The sequence below is a fragment of the Leptonychotes weddellii genome, chromosome 10, assembly GCF_054177405.1.
Source record: "Leptonychotes weddellii isolate Sample4059 chromosome 10, ASM5417740v2, whole genome shotgun sequence".
Classification (NCBI taxonomy): Eukaryota; Metazoa; Chordata; class Mammalia; order Carnivora; family Phocidae; genus Leptonychotes; species Leptonychotes weddellii.
The window spans coordinates 56,982,219-57,003,257 of record NC_138378.1 but is presented as its reverse complement, the minus strand read 5'-3'; the positions used below and the strand labels follow the sequence as shown (position 1 = coordinate 57,003,257).

At 38.9% G+C, this 21,039-nt stretch overlaps 2 long non-coding RNA genes across 5 annotated transcripts in view; both read left to right on the top strand.

The window, feature by feature from the left end:
- The window catches only part of LOC115937137 (uncharacterized), a 31,576-nt gene extending 10,619 nt beyond the window's left edge, over positions 1-20,957 (top strand). The window contains exons 2-4 of one of the 2 annotated variants that reach the window (XR_014149276.1): positions 2,426-2,480; positions 18,366-18,509; positions 18,752-20,957. This is a non-coding gene — a long non-coding RNA (uncharacterized LOC115937137). Of the gene's footprint in view, positions 1-2,425; positions 2,481-18,365 lie in introns of both variants that reach the window. The other variant, XR_014149275.1, reaches the window with a different exon arrangement.
- Positions 1-21,039, top strand: part of LOC145723890 (uncharacterized) — a 1,084,435-nt gene that overhangs the window by 208,572 nt on the left and 854,824 nt on the right. The window lies entirely within an intron of this gene.

Below are 21,039 nucleotides of genomic sequence, written 5' to 3'. Positions count from 1 at the left end.
TGCATCATGGAACACTACATCAAAAACTAATGGTGTAATGTATGGTGACTAACAAAATAAAATTAATAAAAAAAAAAAAAAGAATGGAGCCAATATTGAAGATGCTGAATTTAGAAAAGAAGAGAGAGAAATCAAGTCCTAGGTCACCCTGTTTGAGCCCTAGATCAAACTTCACCTGAGCCAGATCCTCTAAATTTTTCAGTTACATGAACCAATAAATTTACCTTTTTAATTAAGTTAGTTTGGATTACATTTTTCATCTTTGGCATGCAAAGGACTTTTAGTTGATGCAATATCTTCTGACAAAATTAGGCAAATTCAACTCATGTTGTTCCCATGGTTTGACAAATTACATGATTTCCCCAGCTAATCCCCAGACTCCTTTCTTCTTGCACTTGGAGTGACTCTACCATTGCAGCATACCCATCTAAATACCAAGCCAGAGTCCTCCTCCCTTTCCTCCAAGGACTCCTCCAGTTCTTTGCTTAAACCCAGCCCACTGGTGAAGTTAAAGAAGGAAGGGAACAGATGGCAACCTGATTCATATTGCTCTTACAGGGAATTAAGCCAATTTATTTTGGGGGTCAGTCCCAGTTCAGTTTCAGCAGTGAATGAAAGTTGTTTGAATCCATTTCTGGTTCAGGTCTGTAATCATCTGCAGTAATCCAAAGTTCTTCACAAGGGAAAAATATTTTGGAAGGGGGGTTAATATTTGTTCCAGTTTGAGAAAACTATGTAACATGGAATCAAGTTGCACCTGTCTTATTAGGACTTCTGTGCTAAAAGAGGTAGCATATGGGCAGGACAGGGAGGCGATTAATAGTATAGTTAATACTAAAATAATCAGCCTAGACAGCCTCCATAATAAGCAGTGTTATAAAATCTACTCCTTGGACTTGCTTTTAATATTTCCAGTCCACATCAGAACACACTTTGAAATATCATATCACATAGTATTGACCAAATTATTAAAATATAAGTTGAAACATTTTTTGAAAATTTTGCCTCCTTTAGAGGAACACATATTTTATAGGTGAAGCATTTATGGTCTCTGAAAATTATTTCTAATTAGTGTGACATTATGTCAGTATCTTAAGGTGCTAAAACTTAACAGTTTTCTGGAAAAATGTATTGAAGATCTAGGCTCAGCTTAGGGAATGTTGTCAATGGTATTGTAATAGCATTGTATGGTGACAGATGGTAGCTACACTTGTGGGGAGCGTAACGTAATGTATAGACTTGTTAAATCACTGTGTTGCACCCCTGAAACTAATGTAACATTGTGTGTCAACTATGCTTCAATTTTTAAAAAAAATCTAGGCTTAGAATATTCACAGGACCATTTTTAAATTGCTTCAGGTCATCTAATGGATATGATCTGATAGGAAGCATTTTTTGTTTCATTGCTTCCATTATAAATATATATGTATTTATAGGTAATAAATATAAATTAAATAAGTAAGTACAATTTCAAGACACAAAATGCTCAGCTTGTTCCAAAATATTTTTTGTTAGTGGGTTGTGTGCAAACAAAAAGAATGACAGATGCCATCCATATACTTTACAAAAACACCTCCTGCTTATGCATGTGTAAGGAGGACATTGGATTTGACAAGGTGCAAAGAGATGTCTTACAGATGGTACACATGAGGCCCATCAGGACAGGTCTTCCCAAACTAATGGAGCTGTAAAAGCAGTTGTCATGTGCATGTCTGTCACACCTGTTCTACAGAGAAATCACTACTTGTAAATATGGTCTTCAAAATCAGAGCACATGGCTGGCTGAGCTTAGTTTAGTTTTCTGTTAGTTTGAGAGAGACTATGACCACCAACATGGATTTCATATCTTTTTGTGACTCTTCTAAGACTTTTACATTTTCCCTGGCATTGTGTTATTTAAAGTTAAAGATTAAAATTCTTTTACTTAGTCCTTGAAGAAATAACCATAATTTATCTTATAACATTAAATTCATTGGCAATGTTCTTTAGAGGGAATAAATTTGTGTTCTGCAAAAGGGCTTGGATATACAGAATTTCAATGCCTCAAATGATGTAATTTTCTATAATATTTAGCCTGCCATTTTTAGTTTGGTGTTTGTATAATAGGAGATTTCGAAGAAAAAGCTAAAGAGAGGCTAATTTGCTTGGTAGTGCTTCTGTTCTTTTGTTCTTTTAGAATCTAAAATTAACCAACATCTGCAGTGTCAACAAGGACTCCATATGGCATTCAAGTTTGTACTTTTCCTAAATAATGCATTTGAGGCAATATAATCTGAGAGGAATTCTGAGGTGATAACGAATGGAATACCTCATATTGTATAGCACTTTATAGTTTCAAAATGATTTAACAACTAGGACCTTGTTTGATCCTCACAACAGTGTTAAGAGATAGGGGGTTCAGGTATTTCTTATTCTTGTTGAACAGATGAGAAGATGGAGGTTCAAAGTATTGAAGAGAAATGGCCATTGTCACAAACCTGGTGAGTAGCAGCATGAGAGGGAAACCCAAGCCATCTGGTATCTAATCACCCTTTCTACCATTTTACTAGGATCAAGTTGTTGACAACCCATTGTTAAAATAGCATGTTTTCAAAATAATAAATCCCACAACAACTCTGTAGGAAAAATTTTAAAAATTACTAGAAACTAACAAATGTGTGTTTGGTTTTCTAGAGTTTAATGGAGTCCATTTGTTCAATTAAGTTAACAGATGATTTCCACAGAAGTTCATCTATTTATTTAACTCTTGTGATTTCCTATTTTACTTACAAAAAAGAATTCCCACCAAAATGCTTTTTCTCCTTGTGAAATCATACCTCATAAATCTTTGTCATATCTAGAAAGTCTAAAAACTTTTCCTGTAAGAGATGTTACAACTGAGAGTGTTTTCTTCACAGCAATACATTGTCATTTAAGTCTACCTGAGTTTTGAAACAGTTCATTTCAGTTCCAACTTCTGTGAATTTCTGCAGCAGAGCAATCATTCAGAGTTTCTGGGATAAGAAAAAAAGTAGGTTGAAGTTAAAGAATGTATTGGAAACATAGCTTGTGACTGAGATATAGGCATAAATTTAGTAGGAACCCATTTTTGAAAGCATAAATAATGTTATTGCCAATCCATACTTTATAGAAATTTCTAGCTATGTAATATTACCATTTCTACTTTAAAATGCAGAGAAATTCAATTGCTTCCATTTCTTGAAAGTTTGAGGCTTAAAAATTATGAATGCTGGCATTCTTGAAGAGGAACACTGTGAGTTTGTAATATCGAAAAGGCACTGGCATTCTCTTACATTGACAGGCAGATATACTTCCAACAAGTGGAGACACAGGATTCTGCTGGCATAAGGAGCAGCCAGCAAGAATTTTAATCAGGATTTGGCTCAATCTACGCTGGTTCTGACTTCACAAAAGTGCATCTTCAGGAAGCACCTTCTACCAAGTGGATGGCAAGATGCAGCGTTAGAGGTTGCTGACACCAAAGCAACCAGAGCTCGCGCAAAACTTAAAATTTTTCTCCCCATTAGTTTCCTGGATATGTCTCAAAGAACTACACACAGAAAAGCAAGATTTAAACTTCATATTATCCAAAACATTCTTGTGACTCTAATCTCCTACCTACTCTATGTCCAGATTAGTGGAAATACACCAAACATTTTTGAAAAGGTCATCTAACCTAAGTAGAAGAATGTTATCTTTCCATGCATGAGCATACTTGGGCATGCAAGCCATGAAAAAGAGATACAGGGAGAAAAGGACAAGAGGAACACTATGGAATGTACTTTGCCAGAAACAAGTAATGGGGAGGAATTAGGGGGAGTTGGGGAATTTGGGCAGGAAAGCCTTAGAGAGGGGAGGGTTAAGTCATTGGAGTTGGTAGTAACTCCATCTGGCTGGTTGTGGGAATCTGGAAGGAGAGGCCCAAGTGTGCTAGAGGACCAGACTCATGATGGTAGCATTCAGAGTTAATCTGACAGTGGAGAACTGCAGTGTAGAGGCTGGGAGAAGGCCACAGTACGAGGAAGGGAAGTGCCCAAGGGACCATGAGAACCCCAGCTGCAGTTCTTTTTGCTTATTCAAAGAGATCCAGTTTTCTTCCCCCTTCCCATCTCCACACTTCTGCCCCACTCCACCCTCGACACCCCACCCCCACCACAAGAAAAATCTGTGTTGACTGGCCCAAGTTTGTTTAACTGAGTCCTCCTTCACCCAGTGAATGATTTGTGGAGACTGGGGCTGGTAATCATTATTTAGCAGTGACTTCAGCATTAATCAATCAGAACTGGAATGATACAACTTTGTTCCCACTCAGCCCACTCACAACCACAACCTTTTTGTGCTACAGCAAAGTAACGTGGTCCCTTGGCTATCTTGCTGCTGATTAATGGACTGTTGGAAGGGCCAGTAAAACTCCCACAATACGTCTAGTGCTTTTCTGCCAGATTGACTTAAAAAAAAAAAAAGGCAGCCGATCATGTGAAACCATGTTAGCCAATACCTGTATTGTCTGTCTGAATTATAAAGCACAACAGTACATTTCGTTCTCTGCAATTCATTATTAGAAGAAAGAATATGAGGAAGTATTAGACCATGCTTGTATCATACGAGATAGCTGAACAATCCTGCACACTCCTGCACCGCCCATTGGAACATGTCATTTGCGCACTGATACAGTCATGATTACTCTCAAAATTAGATGCAATACAGCTCTCTCTTCCCCTCCTTGCCTAGATGCAGGTGAACAGTGACTCTCAGGGGAGGTGGGAGGACATGGCCTTGCCAGCTGATGCTAAGGACCCAAGACTTAACTACATGCAAATAACTCATTAACCTGTCCCTCCCAAATCACCCGCTCCACATACATCATCGCCATGAGAGGAATCAGGTTCCCCAAGGTCACCCTAGATGTCTGTGGACTTTGACTTCCTCCCTCCACAGACACCGTTAGGATGGCCTTTTGAGGCCTTTGTGCTCCCGGGAAGCTGATTTCTCCTGTGTGAAAACATCGAGAGCCAGGAAGAATGGAACACTACATGATTTATCCCTGAATCCTTCATCCTGCTGGATATGCCCCAAGGTGGAGTTATTCTTGCTGTCACAGATAATTTAGCCCTGAGTGGATCAACATATTTAAAAGAAGTTTCCAAATATGTCTAAAACTCTAGGTGCAGAAACACAAGTGCCAACTAACAAGAGCAATTTCGAATAGAACAGAGGTTGGAAATTAGAAAAACAAAGAGACACAGGATATAGCAGAAGGCCAGCTCTGTCAGTAACTGGTTGTATGCCCTCAGTCATTGTGCCCCTGTCCCAGTTTCCTCAACTCCAAAATAGACACTAAGATGAATTTGGTGAGAGACACTTTTGAGAAATGTCGACTTATGTTCTCTCTCTGTATTTTTCCCTTTCCCTTTCCCATTTTATCTGGCTTACATGTCTTTACCTCAGGAAAGACTTGGGGATTGGACTTCCAAGCTTTAGTTCCAAATAAACCCATGAGGAGAGGAGAGTTTGAGGTAACTTGTATTTTCCAGACTAAAGAGATCTGTTCTCCCAGAAGCAGCAAGGATGTCATCCTGCAGTACCCTCGCTATGTATGGCTCGGGAAGGCTGCATCTTTGCTCAAGAGCCCCTCTTTTCTAGAAATGCCGTTTGGGACTTACTCATGTGGAGTAATGATGGCAAGGGCCTCCAGTGATCCTAGTGCTTCTTAAGATGCCTGGTCCCCGCCAGATCCCTCAGCGAGTGTGGAAAAGATACTTCACACCTACCCGAGGTGGATTTCCTGTCCGCCCTACAGCACAGGGCCTCCAAGTTTAAATTGAATTACATACTCTAAAGACTCTTAAGAAATCATCAATGGTAAGATGGCCACTAGTTTAATTTGTGTCTCTTTATCATTTATTAAACTAAGCCTAAACAAGTCTTTCCTTACACTGTAGGAAATCCACTTTCTTGGGGCTGAATTCACCGAGGGTTTACTTTTGCCAGCCCTCCTTATCATTGCCTTTCCTGCACCTGCCCTTGCTGGCCTCCATGTTTTCTCATTTGGGATGTTTGACTGAGAAAGGCTGGTGGCACCTTGAAAAGCCTCATGTGCCTTCTCCCAAATCCCTGCATATTTTCTTTAAAGTCAGAAAGGAGTGTCTTTCATCCCTAAGTATACATATTTAAGTTGTCTGTGTTGCCCTGAGAAGCAACTTCAAGTAACACCACATAGCTAGAGGACCAAGTCTTTGGTCAGCTTCTCTGGGGGCCATGTGCCTTCTTGAAGTTGTTAATAAAACAAACAAAACAAAACAAATAAAAATTTTAAAGATCTTTTATGCAATTGTCTTTGTTATTACTGCCGTTGTTGGGTGAAGAGTACGTTTATTGCTTCAGGGCTGTGCCATATTTAGAAAGGGGCAGAATGTCAGTGCAAGGCAAAACCTTTCAGGAAAGGGGGCCAGCTTTTGGGATCTCTGAAAGCACTTACTGGACATAATTTCATGTGTGTTTTTCTTGGTAGCAGGTGTTAATTGCCATGTTCTTCTAAGGCCATTTTTTTGCTATGGCTGCTTTTCTCTTTAAATATTTTAGGCGGAAAAGTAATGTATTTTCGGTGTTGTGGTGGTGATGATGATGATAATAATGATTTGTAATTTAGAGAGTCTATATTCTTGATTCAGTCAAAATAATCTTTGAGTCATTTCATACTTCACTCCAAATAGTCTTTCTCAGAACTTGAAAAACAAAGTAAAATGGTACCCCAAATGTTCCCTTCCCTCTTATCTTTATAAATCCTTCCATATAGCCAAAAATCGCCATTCTGGGGGCTGGGGGAGGAAGCCTCCTAAATCTGGATTACCTATGCTATTCAAAGAACTAAGTATTTTGAAAGTTCTAGAAACAATAAGGCAAACATTCTTCTCAATAGAAACTACTAAAAGTAGTCATATGGTCTATCTCTTAAAGTGGAATTTTTCCTTCCATCTTAATTAAATGACAAATAAAAGGAAGTCATGCACAAGCTTTTGGAACAAAGACTATAATATAAGAAATGTAGTTCCAGTCAAAAAAGAAAAGAAAAGGATGTTGAAATATGGGAGCAAAATGAGGTCTTGACTCAAGTAGATTCTTATGCTTCGACCAAAAGCTGGAAGAATTAACAAAAGCTCTAAAGAAAGGTAAAGGAATGCAGACAGTGGAGAAAAGCAGAGGAGTGCAGAAAATAATAAGTGTATAAGGGAATAAATCAAAGTCTGGGATGATTCTTAACTAAAGTACTTGCAAATTACAGTTTTCAAATAAAATATGAGATTGAAAAAATTCATTTCCAGAAAAGGTGACAAAATCAATGGGTAAAAAAAGGCCTTAGTGAACTAAGAGCCTTCAGAGACAAGGTCAGCTCACTGGAGAGGAGTTGAAACAAAGCAAAGCAGGACAGAGGAGTGCTTTCACTAAAAACCATCATGGCTTTACTCTGTCCACCCTGTGTGACATGGGGGTATAGTTCAGTGGTAGAGCATTTGACTGCACCCTGTGTGATAGACAATGCTCTCAAAGGCAAATGTCTTGACCTTATGTGGTCTACTTCCAAAGGAAGATGAGGTTTAGTCAACTGTATTAGTTACTTATTGCTGTGTAACAAATATCTCAAAACTTAGAGCTCAGAATGACAACATTGTTATCTCGAAGTTTCTTTCTGTCAGGAATCCAGGTGCAGCTTAGCTGAGTTCTCCTGCTAAGGGCCTCTGTCTTTTACAAGACTCCAATCAAGGTCTCTGCTAGAGGATCCATCTCCCAGCTTACTCAGTGCCATTGGATCGAGGACCTCAGTTCCTCACTGTGTGTTGGACGGAGATTCTCAGTTTGGTGCTGTGTGTGTGCTGTGTGATCCTCTCTATAGCTCCCAAGGCATTGCAACTGACTTCCTTCAGAGTCGGTATGGGAGAGAATGCCAAGAGAATGTGCAAGAAAGATGGTAGTCAGTCTTTTGTAATCTAGTCTCAGAACTGACTTTTGCAGTATTTTATTTATTAGAATCAAGTCACTAAGACCAGGTCACACTCAAGGGGAGGGGAATACCAGGAAGCAGTATCATTGGGAGCCATCTTAAGAGCTGTCAACCACTTTAACTTAGTTTATTCTTCCCTTAATTTTATAGCATAGAAATAAGAGACTGTCATCTTCAAGACCAAAAATACATTCTTTGGAGAAAAGTACTCCAGAAATCTGTGTGTCCGTGGTCTCTTTTATTTCTCAGCAAATGGCTTTATTTGTTTACATCATTTATATGGCAATAAATAGCCCAGATCAACTTAGCCAATAGGCAAACTATTTGAATAAATGAAGGAAATATTCATTTACATGTTTCATTAGGATGTAAGCTCTATGAGGGCAGGGGTTTTATCTGTCTTGTTCTCTATTGTATCCCCAGTGCGTATCATAGGGGCTTAACATACAGTTTTCAACAAATAATTGTTGAATGAATGGCTTCAACTATATTTACCATGGATCTGTTATATGTCAGGCACTTGACTTCACTTGTTTAGAAACTGAGCATCAGAAATACTTGCATTTGTACCCAAGAGTAGAAAGAAGAGATTTTTATCACTTGGGATTTCCAAAAGCAGCCCCAGTCAGTGACCATCTTTGTTCACAATTCAGAGAGTCAACTGAAAGAAAGGCCCACTCCATTTTCTCATAAAGGGAGAATGTGGCCTTTTCTTGTTAACAGGTCTTACTTGTGGCCTATCACTCATTGTTTGAGATGACAATAAAGGACCAGTGTTTAAAAAAACTTAAACTAGGTTTAAAAAAAATCATGAAACTAAAATATGCACATACTTTAAAAACATATAAAAGCATATAAAATGACAAATTCTCACCCTTTGATTCCATCCCTCATCCCACTCAACCTCAAAAGTAAGGAGTTTAACTATTTCTTAAATATTATTACAAGTATTTTCAACACAAATACAGTGTGTGTGTGTGTGCATATAAATATGGGATCATCATAATATTGTTCTACACCTTGCCTTTTTTTTTTCACTTAGTGATATGTCTGGGAACCTATATAGACCTATCTTAATTTTTTTCTTGGCTGCATAATATTCCACTGTAGGGATGTGCCATAATTTATTCAATGAGTCCCTACCTAATAGATATTCATTTCCACCACCACCCCAAATGTTTTACCTACTAGAAACAGTGCTACAATGGACACATCTATACATACATCTTTGCATATTTTGGTGAGTTTATCTTAAAGACAAATTCCTAGCAGTGGAATTGCTAGGCCAAAAGATATGTGCACTTAAAATCTTTAAAGCCTCTTTTTATTATGAAATAAATCACAAATACAGGAAACCAAACCAGTTACAGAGCTTAATGGATTGTTATAAGACAAGTACCCTTTTAACTATCACCCAGATCAAGAAACAGACTGTCACCCACATCAGGAGCCCTCCAAATGGTCTGTGATCACAACTGCCTCCCTCTCTGAAACTAATTGTGGTACTGACTTCTGTAGAAATCACTTTCTTCTATTTTTTTTATGGCTTTACTACCCAAGTGGCATCCATAAACATGAAACTTTAATTTTGCCTATTTAAAAAAAAATCCTGATATGTCTTCTATACCTCTTTAAATTTACAGTTTTCCCCTCCAAACTTTTCTTTTCCATACAATTTCTCTATTGAATAACTCAGCATTTGACCAGTGGAGTTTCCTACAGTCTGGATGTTGCCAACTATGTACTCTTGATGTAGTTCAGCATGTTCCCCTGTCCTCCAATTTCCTGCAAACTGATGGCTGGATTTGGAGGCTTGATGAGACTCAGGTTTGATTCCTTTGGCAAGATAATGAGTGGCACATCAGGAGCTACATAATGGCTAGTTGTCTCTCTGTGACTTTAGCAATTACTGATGTTCAGTGCTTAGATCCATTCATTTATTGTGGGCTGCAGAATATTCTAATTATGTTATTTCTTTTTCACTTATTAGTTAGAATATTTATGGAAGACATTTCCTCTCTTCTATTATTTGCTTGAACCCAGTGGTATAATTCAGATAGGAAAAGCAAAGTAAATGCTTAGCTCTTTCCCTTTACTTACCAGTTTCCAAGATAATGAATGTTCTCTACCATTATCCTACAAAGGTGACTTTTTATTTTAGTTATCATGAATTCATGTGTTCATACATGTATTCAGTTTGTCTTATGGGTTTTAAGTCATTGCAATCATTATCTTTACTGCAGCTCAATTTGTTCCATCTTTGGCCAGTGAGAGCCTCTTCCATCTGTACTTGAATCCTTTTAACATGGCCCTAGTGGTCTTTGATAGCTTCCTCGCTGTCTGATATGACAAGATACTCTAGCCTCATTCTGTATGGCTATTGCCCCAGACTTGGAATCTGCCATTTCTCCAACAAGCCCTAGTTTTTGTTTTTGTTTTTTAAAGCATGAAATGGTATTTCAAAACCACAGTCTAGGCACAAATTGTATTCGTCATTACTGTGTTGGTCCCAGTTTCTAAGATTTTTCAGTGGACAGAGCTAGGAAATAGCTGTATGGGTTTTTGTTTAAGATTTATTTATTTATTTCAGAGTGGGGAGAAGGGCAGAGGGAGAGAGAATCTCAAGCAGAGTCCCCGGTGAGTGCAGAGCCCAACGAGGGGCTTGATCCCACAACCCTGAGATCATGACCCGAGCCGAAATTGTTAGACACTCAACCTACTGAGCCACCTACGTGCCCCAACAGCTGTATGTTTTTAAAGATAAAATACTTCATGAGCTTATTTAGGTACTTCCAATTTGAATTTAGTACCATAGGTTTTTACAAACATAAGAGGCTTAGAACAATAGTACTAGTCCTACCACCACCAATATGATCACCAGAAGTTACATTAAAAAAAAAGTCAGTCTTCTTTTTATTTATTTATTTTAAGTAAGCTCTACTCACAATGTGGAGCTTGAACTCAGGACCCTAAGATCAAGAGCTGCATGCTCCATGGACTGAGCCAGTCGGGAGCCCCCAGATTACATTTTTTCATTTGCTCTTTGCTTTTGCCTCTATTGTATATCTACATGGTCAGAGTATATAGCCATTGCATACAATACTCACTCCCAATTACCCCTCACTTAATCTTGATTCTTCAAGTAGCTATGTATTTAACACTTACCACTACTCTTGGTACTGCTATGTCTCCAGTCAGTCTGGGGCTTGTTTACTAGTAGATACACAGGAAGTGTTCACAGGAACAATATCTCCTGAGTTCTTACATGGCCATAACACTTTGTGTCCTTTGTACCTGAAAGTCAGTTTTTCTAGATATAAAATCATCGTTTCACATTTAATTATGAATCTTAAAATACATTACTCCATTTCTTTGGACATAAGTATTGCCGAACCAGCTGATGTTAACCTAATTTTCTTTCCTTTGTAAGTCATTGTCTTTGAAAAGCTATATGCCCAAAGAGCTTTTTCTCTTTAAAATTCAGTAACTGTTAGAATATGTCTTGGTTCATCATTCTGAATTAATATGCTCAGGTACATGGTATACTTTTTTTATATGTAGTTCTATATATTTTTTTCTTTTTTAATTTCAAGAAAGTTTCTTGAATATTTCAAAAGAAATATTTGTTCTTTGGGTCTCTTCTCCAGGGACTCCCATTATTGTATGTTGGGTCTTCTTTGTCTACTGTCAATATTGGTCACTTTCTCTTGAACCTTTTTCTTTTTTTCTTCATTTCATATAGATTTTAGAGATTTTTCCCCTCATTTTTACCTTATATTCATTTTAAGGTATTATTTGTTATATTTATTGGCTATTGTGTTCCTTGTAATTTCATTTTTACTTCTTTTTGTTAATTTCAAGTTTTTATTTAAATTTTAATTAGTTAGCATATAGTGTAATATTAGTTTCCAGAGTAGAATTTAGTGATTCATCCCTTACATATAATACCCAGTGCTCATCATAAGTGCCCTCCTTAATGCCCACCACCCATCTAGCCCATCCCCCACCCACCTCCCCTCTAGCAACCCTCAGTTTGTTCTTTGTAGTTAAGAGTCTCTTATGGTTTGCCTCCCTCTTTTTTTCCCTTTCCCCTATGTTCATCTGTTTTGTTTCTTAAATTCCACATATAAATGACATCATGTGGTATTTGCCTTTTTCTGACTGACTTATTTTGCTAAGCATTATATATTCTAGCTCCATCCATGTCATTGCAAATGGCAAGATTTCATTCTTTTTGATGGCTGAGTAATATTCCATTGTATATATATACACCAGTTCTTTATCTATTCATCAGTCGATGGACATTTGGGTTCTTTCCATATTTGGTTATCGTTGATAATGCTGCTATAAACATTGGGGTACATGTGCCCCTTCCAATCACTATCGTTGTATCCTTTGGATAAATACCTAGTAGTGCAATTGCTGTGTTGTAAGGTAGTTCTATTTTTAACTTTTTGAGGAGCCTCCATACTGTTTTCCACAGTGGCTGCACCAGTTTGCATTCCCACCAACAGTGTAAGAGAGTTCCCCTTTCTCTGCATCCTTACCAACATCTCTTGTTTCTTGTGTTGTTAATTTTAGCCATTCTGACAGGTGTGAGGTGGTATCTCATTGTAGTTTTGATTTGTATTTCCCTGATGATGAGTGATGTTGAACATCTTTTCATGTATGTTAGCCATCTATATGTCTTCTTTGGAAAAATATCTATTCATGTCTTCTGCCCATTTCTTAACTGGATTATTTGTTTTTTGGGGTGTTGAGTTTGGTAAGTTCTTTATAGATTCTGGATACTACCCCTTTATCAGATATGTCATTTGCAAATATCTTCTCCCATTTCGTAGGTTGCCTTTTCATTTTGTTGACTGTGTCCTTCACTGTGCTTTTTATCTTGATTAAGTCCCAATAGTTCATTTTTGCTTTTGTTTCCCTTGCCTCCGGAGATGTGTCTAGTAAAAAGTTGCTATGGCCAATGTGAAAGAAGTTACTGCCTGTGCTCTCTTCTAGGATTTTTATGGTTTCCCGTCTCACATTTAGGTCTTTCATCCATTTTGAATTTATTTTTGTGTATGGTGTAAGAAAGTCATCCAGTTTCATTCTTCTGCATGTTGCTGTCCATTTTTCCCAACACCATTTGTTAAAGAGACTGTCTTTTTTCCATTGGATATTCTTTCCTGCTTTGTCAAAGATTAGTTGACCATATAGTTGTGGATCCATTTCTGGATTTTCTTTTCTGTTCTATTCATCTATTTGTCTGTTTTTGTGCCAGTACCATCCTCTCTTGATGACTACGGCTTTGTAATAATACTTGAAGTCCAGAATTGTGATACTACCAGCTTTGCTTTTCTTTTTCAAGACTGCTTTTGGCTATTTGGGGTCTTTTGTGGTTCCATACAAATTTTAGGATTGTTTGTTTTAGTTCTGTGAAAAATGCTGGTGCTATTTGATAGGGGTTGAATTAAATGTGTGGATTGCTTTGGGTAGTATAGACATTTTAACAATATTTTTCTTCCAATCCATGAGCATGGAATGTTTTTCCATTTCTTTGTGTCCTCTTCAATTTCTTTCATCAGTGTTTTATAATTTTCAGAGTATAGATCTTTTACCTCTTCGGTTAAGTTTATTCCTAGGTATCTTATGGCTTTTGGTGCAATTGTAAATGGGATTGAGGAATTGATCTCATTTTTACTTCTGAAATAAATTTTTCTTTTATTTCTAATTCTCTTCTGAGTTCTGTATTCTCCTTTCTGATTTTTTCCTAATTTTGATTTGTTATCCTTTCATGTATAACTTTCCTAATCTCTTTCACTTCATTTTGAAATAGTAGGTTACTGTTCTTATCCTGTTTAAAGACTTGCCTTTCTGAAGTGATTTCATTGTCTGTAGGAATATCATTCTGCCCCTTCATTTCTTTTTTCTAACAATGTTTGTATGAAATTTGAACTTCATCCTTTTCTGTTATTCATTTCTATGTAAAATCAGATTTCCTGAACTTTTAGAAAGAGGCATGGTTTTGTTAAAGACATGACTAAGAAGTTAGGAAAACTGACTTCATGGACGTCCCTGTTGTTTTTGTGAAGTGTTCAAAAACAAGGTGGCTGGCTGTGTTCTTCTCCCCATTTTTATCTGAAATTTCTCTTCCTTTGTCTCTCTTGTCCTAGTACAACTCAATTTTGGTTCTACTCCCACAATTTCCTCCTCAGTGCGGGCCCTCTTGGAAAAATGCCCTGGCTGGTCAGTCTAAAGAGTTCATAGGGTTGACACAACTTCAACCCCTTCAGTCCTTCTTACTGCGGGCTCCATGCAATCAACCACTATGAACCACAAAATTCTAGATTTAGCTGTTTTTATCATGTTAACCCACTGTACTTTCCAGTGAATACCTGTTGGCTATTCTTTAGCTTCCCTGCTCTCAGAGCTTCTTGATACACTGTGCCTTCCCTTTGCTTCTTCTTACATAGGTGCTGATAATTTGCAGGTCTTGTGGCTATCCCCTTCTGCTTATGTTTTGAAGTTCATGGGGATACTTTGTCACCTAGCTTTCCTATAAATATTTTCAAGGGGTTTTGGTTTTGCTGTCTAGTTATTCTGTTTGTGAAGGGACCTGGGGAGATTCAAAGCTATGCTGCTACCTGTTTCATCTTCCCCCAATTCTCTCCCCACTTTAAAATTTGGTAGGTATTACCAAACTATTTGAAGGATGATGCATGTTCTGTGGACATTTGCTTTAAATTAATAAGCTTCCGGGGCTCCTGGGTGGCTCAGTCAGTTAAGCATCTTCCTTTTGCTCAGGTCATGATTCCAGGATCCTGGGATCGAGCCCCATGTCGGGCTCCCTGCTCAGTGGGGAGCCTGCTTCTCGCTCTCCTTCTGTCCCTCCCCCTGCTTGTGCTCTCTCATTCTCTCTCTCTCAAATAAATAAATAAATAAAATATTTTTAAAAATTAATAAGCTTCCTATTTCTAAACAGCAAAAGGAAAACAGTGAACATTCTGGGAGGCTGTATATCCTAAGCATTTTCATTCTGAACCATAAATCTGTGAATAGGTGTCAAAGAGCTTTGTAAATAAGAGCTGGTGGGATCTGAAATTCTGTACAAGATTTACAGAACTGTATGGACTGCTCTGAGATGATCAGTGCCCCTGCAGGACCTGCTGCCTTTCAGAGGCCCAGTCGGGAAGAAGGTGCATATGCCATAGCATCCTTGGAGCAGAAAATGAAGATCTTTGCAGGGTCAAGCTTGAATGTAAATGTGTTGGAGGAATTCATTTGGGCTTCTCTCAAGCCACAGGTCACATGTCTGTGTTTTTTCAGTCTCTTCAAAAATTAAGTCAGCTGGGAAGGACAGTTGGTTTTTATTATATTCTTCTATTCCAACAGTCTTCTCATTAACAACAGGCAGCTTCTGACAGGGACTTTTAGTTATGTTCTAAAAAAACTAGCTTTTTTGGACCTCATACTTAGTTTATGTCTATACTGTAGAAACAAGTCCAAACCCTCTAAAATTAGCAACTGGCATCGTACTGTCTAGTCAGCTAGTGCAGATATTTAAGGTAGAAAAAGAAAACATTCTGTATTTGACTTATCTTTCCAGACTGATGTGTGGATGAGTTCCTAGCCATTGACTAATTCCATATTTTAGGATATGAGACTTGGCAATCCTCATCCTTGTGCTTGAATCAACATTTGTCCCTGTGAATTTTGTGTTCACTCCCAATTCAGTGAAATATGAGACCACCTGCTTAGTGGCCTGATCATGTAAGTGCAAAGATCCCGCCTACATCTTCATGCAGCCTAACTGGCACTGAACATGTCTTTAGAAAACTCAAGATGAAAACCCAGTAGAGGCTTTCTCTGGGGAGTCTCAAGGCCAGTGATGGTTCTCTAAACTGGACCAAAAGTATTTAGAGTTGACAACAGTTGAGTGAAAGATTGAAGGAACAGTGGAGCCCCTGTACTACTGATTTTCATCTGCTTTTTTATTAAAGCTTTTCCTGAGTGCATGGGTACAATGCTGCCTTTTTTGAAGATCCACTGAAGAAACACTTAAAAGCATCAGTTTCTAGAACTAATTAATTTTTTTAAGTATGCTGCTGTCATATTCATATTCATTCTACAGAATACTAGACCACAGGCTATCTAGGTGGTCCCAAAGGGAATATTACCTCCTAAAAACTTGAAACCTATATACTCTATCCATTTCTCATCAGTCCACCACATGATTTCCATTCATCCATCAAAAACATTCACAGAGTTAACTAAACTTCCACCAGACATCTGCATTAAGAAGTATAATATTTCTCATGTAGTTATTAGAGTAAAGCCTCATCAATTATTTATCATCCATTTCCTACATGCAAGGCGCCATGCTAAATCATATCCAATGTTGTAGAGTCTAGTTTTAAAGCAGTTATTTACCTAAATGCAACTTTCACAATTGACATTTTTGAAGTATGAAATGTCCAAAGCTATATTTTTAAGTTCCATGCACAGAAGACACTGTTAATTGCTAAAATTTATTTGGCTTGTGAGACCCATTTTCTCCTCACTGTACTGGCTACACATTAGCCAGAGAATGAGAAGACTTTTCTTTTTGTTGTGTTTTTAACATGTATGCTGTGAAAAAAAGATGAGAAAGAACCACTACAGCACAGAAGGGAAAATCGAGTTTAGTGAGGGAGTAGAAATATGTTAAAGAAAATATGGAAATGCATGGGGAATAAGGAGAGGGTTTGTTGTTTGGTATTTTGCAGGAGGACAGGAGGGATATATTGGTTTTTGTTTTGTCTTGTTTGTTTGTTTGCTTTGAGCACATAGATGAGTGCTTAAGTGTAGATAGAAAACCAAAATCAGAGAATAGAATGCAGCAGCAAGACAATGAGTTTTAAAGGAATGTTCTATACAGGTGTTTGCTGCAGTAGGGCTGTTTTGTTTATTTGTTTTTGCAGTAAGGAAGTTCAGACAGCGAGGCAATGTCTGGATCATGGATTGATGACAAATGGTTGTATGAGATACTGGCTTGTTTATTATTAATTATGTAGGCATCAACCTGGATATATATAGAATCACAGTAGCCTACACCTCACCCGCTTATTGCCCACTCTTGGAAACCATACACATCAATAGAAACATGAAGAACCAGGAAAGTTCCAGAAGGGCCTCAGAAATGACTTGAGGACTAGCGACCTACTGCTGGGATAAAGCACTTTGAAAAGAAGACTGAACGGGAACATGATTAAATTTTATGAAAATATGAAGTTCATATACTGTGTAATCAGGAATGACTCATCAGATTATCCAACACTAAAACTAAAGGGGGAGAAGGAGCCCTTGAACTTTGAAAGATGTAATTTTAGAACATGTAAGAGGAAATTGTACTTTACTCTTTGAGTTATAAATTGGTCATACCAATAAGTGATACAGACATGAACAAAATAAATGCAATAGGAATTTAGGTAACTGCATGGAGAAAGAACTCATTGTGAGTTCTTTAAAGGGAGCTAGAGCTATTTAAGATATGTCTATAATTTTATAAAGATGATGTCCTGAAGATCAGTTTTTTTTTTAAAGATTTTATTTATTCATTTGACAGAGAGAGAGAGAGAGAACAAGTAGGCAGAGAGGCAGGCAGAGGGAGAGGGAGAAGCAGACTCTCCGCTGAGCAGGGAGCCCAATGCGGGGCTCGAGCCCAGGACCCTGGGATCATGACCTGAGCCGAAGGCAGCTGCTTAACCAACTGAGCCACCCAGGCAACCCCTGAAGATCAGTTTTATCTTTTCACAAAAACATCTCTTGGCTTGTCTATCAGAGTAGTCTTCTGAATGAATGATACAAGGCCTTACCAACTGGGACATCCAGTACCTAGCACAGTGCCTGGTAGGAAGTAGGCTGTTGGTCTTTGCTTGATTTATTGAATCTCTTTTGTACTTCAAAGATGTATGGCCTTCAGAAAACTGATGTTGTTTATCTAATATCCTAATATTTAATTTGGATGTGGAAGTCATTTGAGCAATGCAGATAATTGTCACTAATAAATAAACAAGTGGTATGAATTGCTATTAACAATGGGATGTTAATGCATAGTATGAAAGACTGGGTTCCATTGTGGTTTCTGCTACTACCCAAGGAGTGGTCCATTCATTCCCCCCAGATAAGTAAAATGACACAGATAAACAAGACTAGACTGAGGCAGACAGCAGCCTTAATGGGCCAATCTGGTATTACTTCAAACCCAGCTTCTTTAAATATGTGTTTCATATTTACTGAAAGACAGCCTGACAACCACAGGTGAAAGAGGATAGGATCAGTCTCTTTTCTATTGGCTTGAATAATTTAGTTCTGACCCAAACCTGTACCCTGTGCTCCACAGAAGAAGAGCTCCGCTGTTAACTCCACCCCAATCCTCTTTGATGGCAGGTGAGTGAACTTCTGTTGTTCCTTGAGCAGCCCCCTAGGGAGCCTCAGCAGTGTCTTGGAAATCTCCCACCCCAAGCAGCTTCCTGAGATGTTCTGAGTAAGCATAATTGTTTCTATTTTATTACATTTTGGCATTCAGATTGAGTTTACATGTCATTTACAGAATGATGCCCAGAGTTCTACTCTTAATTCAACTCTTCAGATAAAATAAGAGTGAGAAACATTGTCTAGTAAATTTAAGATTTTGCTTAAATTATTTACAGTAGTCATAGATGGTTACTAGATTGGCATCCCATGAGGATAGAGATTTTGTGTTATTTCTGTACCCACGTCATCCAGCGCAGCATGGGCAAACAGAGGGTGCTTAGTCAATGCTGATGGAGAAGCACGCAGATGACAGAAAGATGACAATGCTGGGTCACCCTCTCACCGTCTGCTTCGTGTGGTCCATGGAGGCACCTTAATGACCACCATACTTCATTCTCACATTGACTCAAGGTGAGAATCAGTTCAAGTTTATGAAAGGAGGGGGCATCTTTGGGAGAGAGCTACTCATTTCATGCTAGAAATAGCACAGGAAGTTCAGTTTTTCAAGCCCAACCACTTAAACTATTCTGTTCTTTCTGAGCAGCACAGTATGCTTTGTGTTAGATTGAGTTGTATGAATAGCTGGTTTTCAACCATTTTTGACCTGCAGAAAAGCTCATCACAGTGGAAACCATGTTGCTTTCAGCATGACATGGTAGAAAGAACATGAGGACCAGATTCTGGAGTTCTGAATTCAAGTCCCAATACTGTGAAACCTTGAAGAAACCATTTAATGTCCCCATGTCTCACTTACTCATTCAGTAAATACTGAGCTTCTATTATACGCAAGACACTGTGGGGAACATAGTTTCTGCCACCTCTGGGCCCACAGTTTACTTGGGGAGATAAAATTCACTTGCAAAAAATTATAATCCAAAGCAGTATATGACAGCCTCAAAGTTGCTTTTTTTAAATTAACGGCATCGCCAGCAAGAGCAATTATTTCCTGCTGTAATAATCAGAAGGACAATATAGAACAGAGGACAGTTGAGCCTGGACTGAAAGGATGATTAAGTTTCACTAAACACAGAATTGGAGGAGAGCCGTTCAAGCAAGTGACACGGCAGGAGCAAAGGTGCCGAGGCAGAAAGCGCGACGCTGTTTTGGGGTGGCTGGACAGATGGTTTGTGTGGGTGGGCTGTGGGAGAGAAGACTAAAAACCTGTTTCTTCCATGGCATGTGCTAGGAACTTTTTCATTTTAGTTGCTACACTGAATAAATAAATTAAGGAAGGTTGGTAGAAAGAACCCCAGAAGGAAAGGCAGGAAACCAGACAGCAGCTTTGTCACCAATTTTCTGGAGTCCTTCAAACGAATCACTATGGGGCTGTGTTGTCCTCAGGTGTCTAATGGAGGTAATTGGGCTTGTCCCTACATGGTCCTAAGCGTTACCAGGGTGAAATGAACAATCAGAAAGAAAATTCCCCCTAACATGAATTGTTATGGATTAAAGTAAATTTAGATATTCCTGGTTACGGCAAATGTGTATACTTTCTTCCTAGAGTAGTTTTCAGGGTAATCTCACGTCTTATTTACAAGTGAAAGAAACTGTATGAGTGGGGGAGGGGAAGCTCAGACTGTGATCATTTGGGTCAGCTAGCAATACATTCAACAAAGTCTCCTGGACAGAGGCAGTGTGGAGATAGCTGCTTGGTGTCACACGAAGAGACCCATCGTGGCACCTGAAGAGAAGCCAGGGGAGCAAGCCTCCTGGAAGTAGGAGACTGGATGGAAGAATTCATTGAGCCCAGGAATATCATCAGATTGCAAAAGCCTCCTGGTGTCCTTCAAATTCTACACCATGACCTTGCTCCAGCAGCTCATGACCCGTGCACAGGTTGCTGATGCAGAACAGGAAGAAGTGCTCTTTGCCAGTGACTCACCTGGAGCCAATCTGCTTTGGCAGCCAGCCACCAGGCCAGGATGGGTGTGCCTCCACCACAGCTTCTTGGATGAGTCTTGCTGCTTTCAGCCAGCTTTCCTCAGCTCTGAGGTTCCAGGATGGACTCTCTACCAGGTCGGAGTCTAAGAACAGCCACCCATTTCTCAAATGGGATTTGGTTTAACAGATTCTTTACTGACTCAAATCAGGTCAAGATGACCATGGAGACATCCCCTATGCAGATCCCAGGGAGTGTGGCTTCTCTTGATGTTTACACTCTGGGGATATGAGAAGGTTACTGGCGGACAGACCCATCCATGTGGCCCTGCCACCAAAGCCACAGAGGAGCGGCTGTCTTCTGGGAGTCTTCCTTGGCACCCTTGACCAGAGTCACTGCCATCTGTCAGGTCAGTGACCAGATGAGCTCATTTCCCCCAGTGCGGTGAGTTATCCTAGAAAATCTAGGCCAAGCCCCTATGAAGCAGAGCCTCAAGGCCTCCAGTTTTCATCACAGGCATCTTCTTCCTAAGCAAACACTGGAGTGGACACCTCAGGTAGCACCCACGGGCAGTTCCAGGAAAGGAAGTGAGGACTGGTGGCCATGAGTTTGGGGCTGGGCTGAGATGCACTGCACCTATATATTCTGTTCCCTAGGCAAG